The 11,285-nt window shown below is 39.0% G+C and overlaps 1 non-coding gene across 1 annotated transcript; it reads right to left on the bottom strand.

Annotated features, from left to right (window-relative positions):
- Nucleotides 1–10,595: 10,595 nt before the first annotated feature.
- Nucleotides 10,596–10,702, bottom strand: LOC118487803. Its single transcript, XR_004882746.1, has one exon. It is a non-coding gene; the product is annotated as a small nucleolar RNA R71 (small nucleolar RNA).
- Between the last annotated feature and the right edge of the window lie 583 nt (nucleotides 10,703–11,285).

Raw genomic sequence — 11,285 nt, 5'->3', positions numbered from 1 at the left:
AATCACAAAAGATAAAAAGTTTTGGGTTAAAAGTAAAAAACAAATAGTTTTAGGTTAAAAGTAAGAGTTAAATGCTTGGTTGGTCCATGTGGTTTACAAAAATTGCAGACTTGGTCCTAATGGTTCACTAATTACAGAGTTGATCCTAATAGTTGTAGTTTTTGCACTCGGGTGGTCCTTATCACTAACCTCTGTTAAATTTCTCAGTTAAATTAATGTTAAATGACCAAATTACCCTCAACAATTAAAAAAAAGTTAAAATGAAAAATAAAGTGAGATGGCCCACCATCTTCTTCAACACCCCCCCCCCCTTCTCACAGAAACACCTGTAACCATCGTCAGCCATCATTCCACCACAGCCCCCACATCCGAACACCACTGTGAAGCACCGCGAACACGTACCTCCACCGGCTCCCCTCCACTGCCACTGAACACCCACCTCCGCCACCTCCACCGGAGCTCTGTCTCTCTAATCTCCGACCCGTCACCATCTCCCTTATCTCCCATGTTTTGGTTCTCTGCCAATTATTATTATACACAAATCTATCTAATCACACCCGTCAATCAGATCCCTCAACATCTGAGGTTTCTAAATCACCGATGTTTTGGGGGGAAACGAATACTGGGGAGATGTAGTGGTGTGCCGTCAGGGGTAAAAACTCTTGGAAGTTTAACGCGTTTCAAGAGAAAGGAAGAAGAGTGGTTGGTAGTGCAGAATAGTGACATGTGGAAATTGGATGTATGCAACCAAAATGGAATAAGGGCAGCACTGATGTTCAGTTATTTACACCTGCCATCACATCTTTAGTACTGCTTCACATTTACATTTTGTTCTGTATTCCCAAAGCATTATATAATCGAAAGAAAGGAACCGATTCTCATATGGATGGAACAAGGGTTAATTCAATCACAAGAAGGAGAGATGGTGAGGGTGGGTGGCTCATAAAGGGTGTGGTGGGGAAGAAGAAGGGTGGGATGGGGTGAGCCCACTTATTTTTTAATTGTTTTTTTTTTTAATTTTTAGTCTTATGGGTATTATAGTCATTTAACATCAATTTAACCGAGAAATTTAACAGAGGTTAGTGATAAGGACCACCCGAGTGTAAAAATTACAACTATTAGGACCAACTCTGTAATTAGTGAACCATTGGGACTAAGTCTGCAATTTTCGTAAACCACAGGGACCAACCAAGCATTTAACTCTAAAAGTAATTTATGAAATACTTTTGAGTGAAAAGTAAAAAAAGTCATTTTTTTTTTGAAAAACCGCCAAAGCTAAGGTTAAAACAACCATATGCATAACCATTTTTTCTTTGAAAACCCCCAAAGCCAAGATTACAACACTTCGCGAAAGATGAAAAGTATAAGAGACCAAAGTTGCAAAAGATGAAAAGCTTTGGGTTAAAAGTAAAAAAAAAAAATTAAAGTGGTTAAATCGCAAATGATGAAAACTTTTGAATTAGAAGTGAAAAATCAAATGAATCAAAGGGGTTAAATTGTATAAGATGAAAACTTATGAATTATAAATGAAAAATCAAACTAATCAAAGGGGTTAAATTACCAAAGATTAAAACTTTAAACTTAAATTATCAAAAATTAAAACTTTAGGGTTAAAAATGAAAATTCTAATTTTTTTTGAAAAACTCCCAAAGCTAAAAGTACAACAACCTTAAGCATAGTTATGCTTTTAATTTATAGGTTTTTAATTAATAAGTGAGTATTTAACAGAGTATTGTTTTTTATAAGTAAATAAGTGGGTACATAAAATTTCATGTTAAATTTAAATATATGTATCTATAATTAATTATATGATGAAAAAGGGTTTTTTTCTAATGATAATGATAAGTTATTTAGTTTTTAATAAAATATTTCTGAGTTATTAATTAAGGCGAATAATTTATGTCATGAACACAATATGAAAAACAATAAGCTTCGGTTAGGATGCACAAAACTGATACCGCTCAATATGTGGGTACCGGAGTGTATAGAATGTTTATTCTTCGGGTCTCATCCAACTCGGTAAAATATTGTTGATGTTTCATCTTTTGCCGGTACCATACCGCATGGGGTGGTGTTCCTGCCAAGGCACCACACCATCTTCCATTCTTCCCTTCTCGCTTCTTGTCGTGTTCGTATCGTACACCATTATAGTCTAACATATTTAACTAGGAGCGGAAATTCTTGACACGGTCCGCCAACTCGACCCAAACCCAACACGAAAAAACAGGTTTGGGTTGACCAACATGTCCTGTTTAAAAAAACGTGTTGGGTTAGGGTTGACCTACAACAGGTTGGGTTCGAGTTGACCCATTAACCTGTTTAACTATTTAGAAAAAAAAAAAAAAAAAAAAACCTTTTATATTTTTGTTTTTCCCATTCCTATTTTACACGGTTACTCATAATAATATTAATTTTGACATGTTGTATTATTTATGTGTCGCACTCATACTCACAACATTAAACATGTTATCAATAACTCGCTTAAAACCGAACAACTCGCTTATAAATTGTTAACTTGTATGACTCATTTAAAAATACGGGTTAAACGAATCGGGTTCGTGTTGACCCGCATTTATATGTGTGCGGGTTAGGGTTGAAATCTTTGACCCGGATAATAAAATGGTTCGGGTTGAACATTTCAACCCACCAACCAGTCAACTCGCTAACCCGTTGACACCCCTATGTTTAACATGGGAGGTGGTCACCGGAGAAAGGTGGGTTAGGTTATTTTTATTCATGGTTGTAAGAATCGCTAGGCGCTGGTTGGCCGATGGGGAACCGACTAGCTATTAACCGGGATTAGTCGTGATTAATTGGATTGTGATTTTTATATGTGATTTTTAGTTTTCTACATATATAAATACACACACATTTTTATATGTATTTTTTAAGTACAAAGGTTTTAACCTATCCTCTACTCATTTTTAAAGTATACATATTAATCGCCGGAATTTACAGGTTACGGTTAAAATTTAGTCGGAATATGATAGAAATCTCGCCAGAATTGCCTATTTTCGGCCTACTACAGCTGATTTTTGACCGACTAGAGCCGATTTCTGGCTGACTAAGGCCGTTTTCCCGCTGACTAGAGCCGATTAGGACCGACTAACGATTAATTCACCGATCACCTAAAAATAAATCAATGGTCTCCCGACTAACGATTAATCGCCGACTAGTCGCCAATTAATCCCGATTTTTCCAACACGGTTTTTATTAAATAAAAAAGGCAGGGCCCACATAAGCAGTCGACGCCATTAAAAAATTAACGGGGTTACCTTACAGATAACATGGGACCTGTCACACCCCCAAAATACCACATACGGAAACACCGCGGGACGTGTGAAGTACCAGGATCCAAGCCACCAATCACATTGAACTATAATAAATATTTAAGCAAAACATTCCATTTATTTCATACATTAATCCCAAGTCATAAGTTAAAACCAAAGTAATCGTTCAGCTGAAGCATAATGTAAAATGTGAATCAACTGTTTCAAAACAAGTGTTCAAAACCACGAAACATGTATCCAAGAGTCTCGACCCATGACCACTCCAGCACTCCCAGATAGCAAGTCCATATTCAAGAATCTAACGACCTGCAAGCATGCAGACAAGTGTGTCAGACGACGCTGGTGAGTTGAAAGTTTGTTAACACGTTTTAGTTACCAGATATAAGTATAAAACATTTCAATGATTTGATGTTGTTATTAACTCGATTACCGCAGATGGTTCCAGATTATTTGCCCAAACCCCAATGCTCTATCACACATTGGTCAAGTGGTTAAGGTAATTAGTTCACGACCGTCCTCCCTGGTACGGTGTGAGGGTGCCAAACCTAATAGCGCTATCAACTAATAACCTCGTTGCCTCCCCGCCAACCAATCGGTACATGGTGGGACTTAATGATAGAAATGAGTGTAATAACCAACATCCCAATAACCCGACGTTCCTCCCCGGAACGATTACCAGATGTCCCTCCCCGAGACGCATGTTTGGAGAAAGAGCAGTGAACTCACCTTGGTTTGCTCGGATTGTTAAGTTACCCGTTTCCAAGTAAATCAACGAACCCTACCGTGGTTACCAATGAATATCAGTTTCATAATTAAACAAGTCATTATTTTCACACATATTGCATCTCTCACAAGATCACAGTATATCAGGTAGCCAATACACCTTTCTAGTACAAGTTCACATCTCATGTGATTGTCATAAGTAACACATAACATAACAGGTGGATTTGTTATACCAACTAATCAAAGTTTCTTATTACCATTGACATGTGACATGGATAGTGTACAAACACAAGTATCTATCATCATTAATCATTCACAGACACCTATTGTTCAATTCAGTGACTTACACGGCGAAACACCCCTTGTGGCGAAAGATCATCTTTCGTCGGGATGCTTGTCAACGAAGGACCCTATGTTTCGTCGGAATGCTTGTCGACGAACAACCCATGTTTCGTCGATAAGTGATGTGACGAAAAACTATATGTTTCGTCGAGCAACAGTTACAGATCCAATGGTTACAATTCGACATGTTCTAGAACCCTAGTCATCATCAACAGTTACATCATGATCATCGATCAATCATCCAGTTCCCAATTATCATCAACATTCAACAAGGGCATTAACAATTCAAATATACATATCATCATTTTAACATTCTAATTTCTTATGCAGCATCAACACCTTGACAACTCGTTTAAATCCAAAAGTTATTAAAGATTCTCATATAAACAACACTAAATCATCACAAAACCTATCAGAACACATACACATACATGTTTATGTCCAATCTAGTTTGTACATAAAATCATGAACCAACTATCAAACCTTTATCATGCAAGTATCAGATTTACACTATTGTTAATAACCCTAATCCATACGACATCACAGCAACAGAACCATACTCATCAACAATTCATCCAGTAACAAAGTTTATCCACTAACCTTGACGTGGTATAGATCGGTGGTGCCTAGGGTTTGAGAGTCTCGAATGGGAGATAAGGGAACTGTTGTCGCTAAGTTTAGGGGAAGTCTAAGGTTGCAACTGATCAGTTGTGCGACATATATACACACACGTTCTAAAAGGGAGTGGGTTGGGCCCCTACTGGGATTCGATGACAACTGGGCCGACGAAAAACCCAGCGGCGACGAACTATATTTTTCGTCGAACAATCCTATGACGAAATTCATCTTTCGTCGAGCAGTTATTCGTCGAGCAATGTTGTGAAAGGGGTTTTTGTCATTAAAGGTTTTTATTGAATAATCAACCATTAAACCACCAACTTATACTAAAATAATTCCACAATAATACACATGATCCAATGTACAAGGTATAAAACATGAATATGAAATAGGTAACGCTTAAAGGAAAGATCTTGAAATTTCGGGTTGTCACATCATCCCCAACTTGAAAGAAATTTCGTCTCGAAATTTGATAAGCAAACCAAAACCAGGATGACTGTGGATTTTCTCCAGGTGCCACATCATCCCCAACTTGAATGGGAATTTCGTCCCGAAAGTCACTAGTTGCATCAGATTTGGATTTGTCAGTTGGGAATAAGTGAGGGTACTTGAGCTTCATCTGATCCTCGCGTTCCCATGTGAACTCCGGTCCACGTCTTGAGTTCCAACGAACTCTTACAATCGGAATTCGGCTATGCTTGCGGACTTTGACTTCCCGGTCCATGATTTTGATAGGTTCCTCGACAAACTGCAAATTGTCGTCGATTTTCAGCTCTTGAAACGGTACCACAAGTGTCTCATCAGACAAACACTTCTTTAGCTGCGACACGTGGAAAACATCATGAACGTTACCCAACTCCGTAGGTAACTCTAGCTTGTAGGCAACTTTACCGATTCGTTCCAGAATTTTGAATGGCCCTACATAACGAGGGTTAAGCTTGCCAAGTTTTCCAAAACGCACCACACCCTTCCAGGGTGAGACCTTCAACATAACACGATCACCAACTACGAACTCCAAAGGTTTTCTACGCTTATCGGCGTATCTTTTCTGACGATCACGCGCTGCTGCCATACGATTCCTGATCTGAACAATTTTCTTGGAGGTTTCAAGTACAAGTTCCGGGCCTGTAATCTGACTGTCACCCACCTCAGCCCAACAAAGAGGTGAACGACATTTCCGTCCATACAATGCTTCAAATAGAGCTGCTTGGATACTGGTGTGGTAGCTATGCAAAAGTCGCTAGGCGCTCCCTAGTCGGTCGACCGGGGAGTTGAGAGTACTCGGTCTACGTGAAGAGTACTCGGGGAGTACTCGGACATGTTAAATTATAAAGAAATTACTTTTTGGAGATTAAATATATGTCAAATAACACAAATTTACTAATATTTATAGCAAAATACGTGAAAATGATATGCATTCTTTGATATAATAGGCATAGAAATTATGTTATAGTATTATTTAAGTCAAACTAGGCCCGAGTTGACCTAATAGATACAACTCTGGCCGAGATTGACCGCGTTTGACCGACTCCGAGTAATTAGGCGGAGTCAAAGAAAGTCGCCTCGGCAGCCTGCCTTGTAGCGACTTGTCACACCCTGACTTTTGCAGAAGCGTGATTATGGTGTGACTTTCTTAATATCATTGCATTCAATCATATCAACAACTATATGATAAAACCACAGATTCGTCATCCACTAAATAAGTTTGAAACATAACAACATTGTTTTGAAACGTAGATTTCAAATTCAAGTTTTACAAACCGTATAAATTGTTTATGAGTTCATTAAGGACTTATCAAAAGATTTTGAATAACACCAAGGTTTGGAAGACGTGTCTCGTCCAGGAATAAGACACACTGACCAAACGCAAAAACCATGGATGACATCTTTATTCTTAACGCAGCATAAAATCTCCCAACGCCTGCCAGATCCACTTACTAATTCCCTGAAATACATGTAGTTTGAAAACATCAACAAAAGTTGAGCGAGTTCAGGTGTTTGTTTGTGTGTATGAGTAAACCTTTGAAATCATTGTAAGTATGTCTGTAAGTTTATAAGTCCCGGTATGAAAGCAACAATGAAAAAAATCACCAATGGTTTGCAAGGCCACTGATATGTGTGAAGTGATGCAGGGAGACTCAAACCTAGCAAATTTTGTCAGTAAGACATAGTCACCACATGGTCCACTCAATGGACTCAGGGGTGGGGCTCGCTACACCCAAATAGATCTATCACTCATGTCCCTCGGTCCTACGACGAGGATTAATGGCCTTAAGTATCCGCCTACCCACTCACATGATCTATGGTTCTTTCCTAGACTAACCATACCAATTGTATTTGTATGTAATCCTTTTGTAACATGTATTTCACCCCCGAAGTAAATAAACAAAACAGTTTAAAGAAAAGGGGGACATGAACTCACCGTTTTGCGTTCCTTGTATCCGATGTAACTCAAAGCTTCCTCTAGAACGCACGACTACCTACATGCGTACTACGGTCCGTTAGACGAGCGGTCGTGCCTTGACTTGGTATTAATTAGTGCCTTTGAGTTACGTTTCTGATATTATTCCAAGTTATAAATAGTTGTTAAAATAGTAATGACACCATGATTAGCACAAGCTACAAATTTGTAATGAAACCACAAGGTGTCGTAATGACATAATTCAATAATAGTGGTGATTGAACAAGTTCACCGTGTTTGAAATCAAATGAAAGCGTACTGAGACAATCTAAAGATTTGATTTACACAATGTCATAGAGTTTTCAGTTGAATATGGAATATCAAAGGGCCACTGTTTTTGATTGAAGATGAAGAAGTGTTAAGTGCCGCAAGGCATTCGATCGACAATGAAAGAATCGTTAGGAGGTACATTGGGATATGAAATGAATCTATGTACCATTGCCTTAACGCACAACTGAATGAGACCGCTTTAATCGTGATAAACAAGACGGATTTTGAGCAAGTTAATAAATAAACAATTAAATCCATGAACGAAGTGATTAACCAAATTGGCGCAAGCTTCAATTTTGTGAAAGTATCACCGTAAGGTATCGAAATCAACAAACGATTTAGTGGGGTCGTAGACCAATCAAGTCTACTACGACTCGAAACAAAGAACCTTTGCAAAGATGTTTGAATATGATGCTCCCAACACATCATATGGCGTCTTAAATTGAATATGTGAAATGGATAAGTTCAAGCAATTGAACTTGGTTTCAGCGTAATCTGACAATAAACATATGTACCAACAAAGGAATCTCAGCATGGTTACGAAGACAAGCCATGAATACAACTTGAAATAAAAGGCGTTTCAAGAAAGTGTGTTGATTTGATAACAAAGGATCCAACAATTACAATAATGTAAACCAGTCGAATCACAAATCAATAATTAGATTTAGCAACATAATGTTTGAACTTCAATGAAGCGTTTATTCGAAATGAAACCGCATGCGTAGCAAATGGTGCATGCGTAACATATAAGTTTTCAAGTAATGAAATAATGAGTAACTGTTAAAATGGAGAAATGACCACGAATTCGAAGCAAATGTGTGTTCGCTCTCAGCGAAGAAAATCAACGCGATGCAACTACCATTAAGGGGAGTAGAGATGCAAACATTTACTTGCTAGAAGCAGAAATGAAGATTTCAACAAAAGAAATTTAGGTACCTTCCGTTTGGTTAACTAAAATAGCATATATGTCAGGATAATGGTGTTTGCTTGAGTTAACCGATATGGTTCCTAAGTAACAACCTTTACGAGTTTGGACCTGGGTTCCCAAAGATCCTAAGTACATGTTTTCTAGATTCTCAAAGTTTCGTATTTTGTGTAAAACTATTTTGTGCATCGTGTAGGAAACACTATTTTTTTATGTAAGTTTAAAACAAGTTATTGTCCCACAATTTCCCGGTATACATTCTTCTTGAATTCATAGCTAATGACATTCGATCATCGATCAGTCGTGAAATAGTAGTTAGATCCTCACAGTTAGTTAAATAAGTAATTCGTTAATCCTTAGCAAGAGTCACCGACTCTTGTTGGTTAGCTCGTTCGGCTCCTGGTAGTTGATGTTCGTACGAAAGCTATCATCCTTTCTCTTGACGAGCGGAACCGGGGTTACTCAATACGGGAAACTGATAATCCTTGCATCTCCAAAGGTGTAAATCGCTAAGGTGTATTGACTACAGGGGCGGCGCATGGAATCAAATCGATGCGAGATTCGACTTGTCGTTGAGGAGATAATCCGACCCTTTAGGATTGTATCCTTGCCGACTCAAACTACTGGGTTGAGGGTAACATCACCTTCAAAAGAGGGGCCTACTACAATAACTAAGATAATCTCTTAAACAAGTCCAAAAGTGCGAAAATAATTAAAGGTTACACTACACACGAGTCGGATCCAAGTGATTCATCTTGTCTATCTGTTTTTAGTATTATTTTATTTTTCAGCATTTTAGTTAGTTTTATTTTCTTAGTTTAAAAACTTGTTTCTAACATTTTGATTTGATTAGACGTTCAGGATAAACCGGTACTAAAAGCCCTTGTGTCCTTGGACGACCTCGGTATCTTACAACACTATACTACGTCCACGATGGGTGCACTTGCCCATATGTGTGTTTAGTGTTAGTAAATATCGTGTTTTATAAATTTAAAACTTGGCTAAAAAAGTGTAAAAAGGGCTTAAAATATATACCTAAAACATATATACACTTACGCACATCAAGTTTTTGGCGCCGTTGTCAGGGACACAAGGATTTTAAGAAAGTTAAGAATCAACGGCCTAATCAATTTTTCTATTTTCTTTTTTATTTTTTTAGATTTTTCTTAATTTTTCAGCTTCTGCAGATCTTAGCACGGGCCGTGCCTGGTCAGACACAGGCCGTGCGCAGCAATATCACTGGCAGTTTTTATTTTCTGAGTTACAGAAGGCTGAGCACGGGGCCATGTAGGTGCAACACGGGGCCGTGTCCAACTTTCCAGTAACAGGGATCCGGAAAACAATCGCTGTATCTCCGACCACGGGCCGTGTTCACTGAGCACGGGGCCGTGGTGAACTTTCTGACCAACATTCTTTTCTGTTTTTATTTCAGGACTTGGAACCAAACGCCACATCTGAACCTTCTGCATAGTGCATGAGCTCCAGTTCTAATAGAGACATAAAAGAACCTCTAGAAGAACCCGAACGCTTTCTCAGAAAAAGACTTAAAGCTAAAAACCAAGAGAAGGTTTCGGGGGACCCACTTCCAATGGCGGACCAACGTACCCTTATGGATTACCTGCGACCCACCGTGGGTAATCTCGGCGCCGCTATCAATGCACCGAATGTTGAAGCCAACAACTTCGAACTTCGGCCACATTTGATACAAATGCTTCAAAACTCCGCAACCTTCCATGGGCTTGCGGACGAGGATCCCCATCTACATATTACTAATTTCTTAGAAATATGTGATACCTTTCGGATCAATGGAGCATCAAATGACGCCATACGCCTTAGAATGTTTCCATTTTCACTAAAAGACCGAGCAAAAGCTTGGCTCAACGCCCTCCCAGTTGGTTCGGTAAACACCTGGGATGAACTAGCCCAAAAATTTCTATATAAGTATTTCCCTCCCACTAAAACGGCTAAATTAATGACTGAAATTAATACATATTCACAAGAGGACGGGGAATCCTTATATGAAACTTGGGAAAGGTTCAAGGAGCTATTGCGAAAGTGTCCCCATCACGGTCTTGCGGTATGGCAACAAGTATCCACTTTCTATAATGGGTTGTTGCCACACACGAGACAAACACTTGACTCTAGCTCCGGAGGACTTTTAGGTAATCGCCGCCCACATGAAATATGCAATCAAATCGAGGAAATTGCTCAAACCAATTTTCAGTGGCACACTCCCCGAGGCAATAAATCTATTGCCTCGGGCGCCCATAAGGTCGATGAAAGCACTTCTTTACAAGCCCAAATCGAGGCCCTTTCTTCAAAAATTAAAAAGTTAGAAATGACAAAAACGGTCTCGGTTATGGCTTGCGAAGGGTGTGGTGGGCCACATGAAAATTGGAGTTGTATGAAAGAAACAGATGATCAATCAGAGTCGGTAAACTACATTGATAATAGACCTAGGCCGTCGGGTCCTCCAACGGGTACCTACAACCAAGGATGGCGTAACCACCCTAACCTTGGTTGGAGAGAACCCGGCAATAGTAGTAACCAACAAAGTCTAAACCAACGAACAAACTTTCAACAACCAAGAAATGAGTCACAAACATTCCCTCAACAACAAGGTGGACGAGAAAGGCTTGAAGATACTATATCTCGC

Source organism: Helianthus annuus, chromosome 15 (genome assembly GCF_002127325.2).
Source record: "Helianthus annuus cultivar XRQ/B chromosome 15, HanXRQr2.0-SUNRISE, whole genome shotgun sequence".
Lineage (NCBI taxonomy): Eukaryota > Viridiplantae > Streptophyta > Magnoliopsida > Asterales > Asteraceae > Helianthus > Helianthus annuus.
The sequence above is the reverse complement of the archived record's forward strand: the minus strand, read 5'-3'. Positions and strand labels throughout refer to the sequence as shown.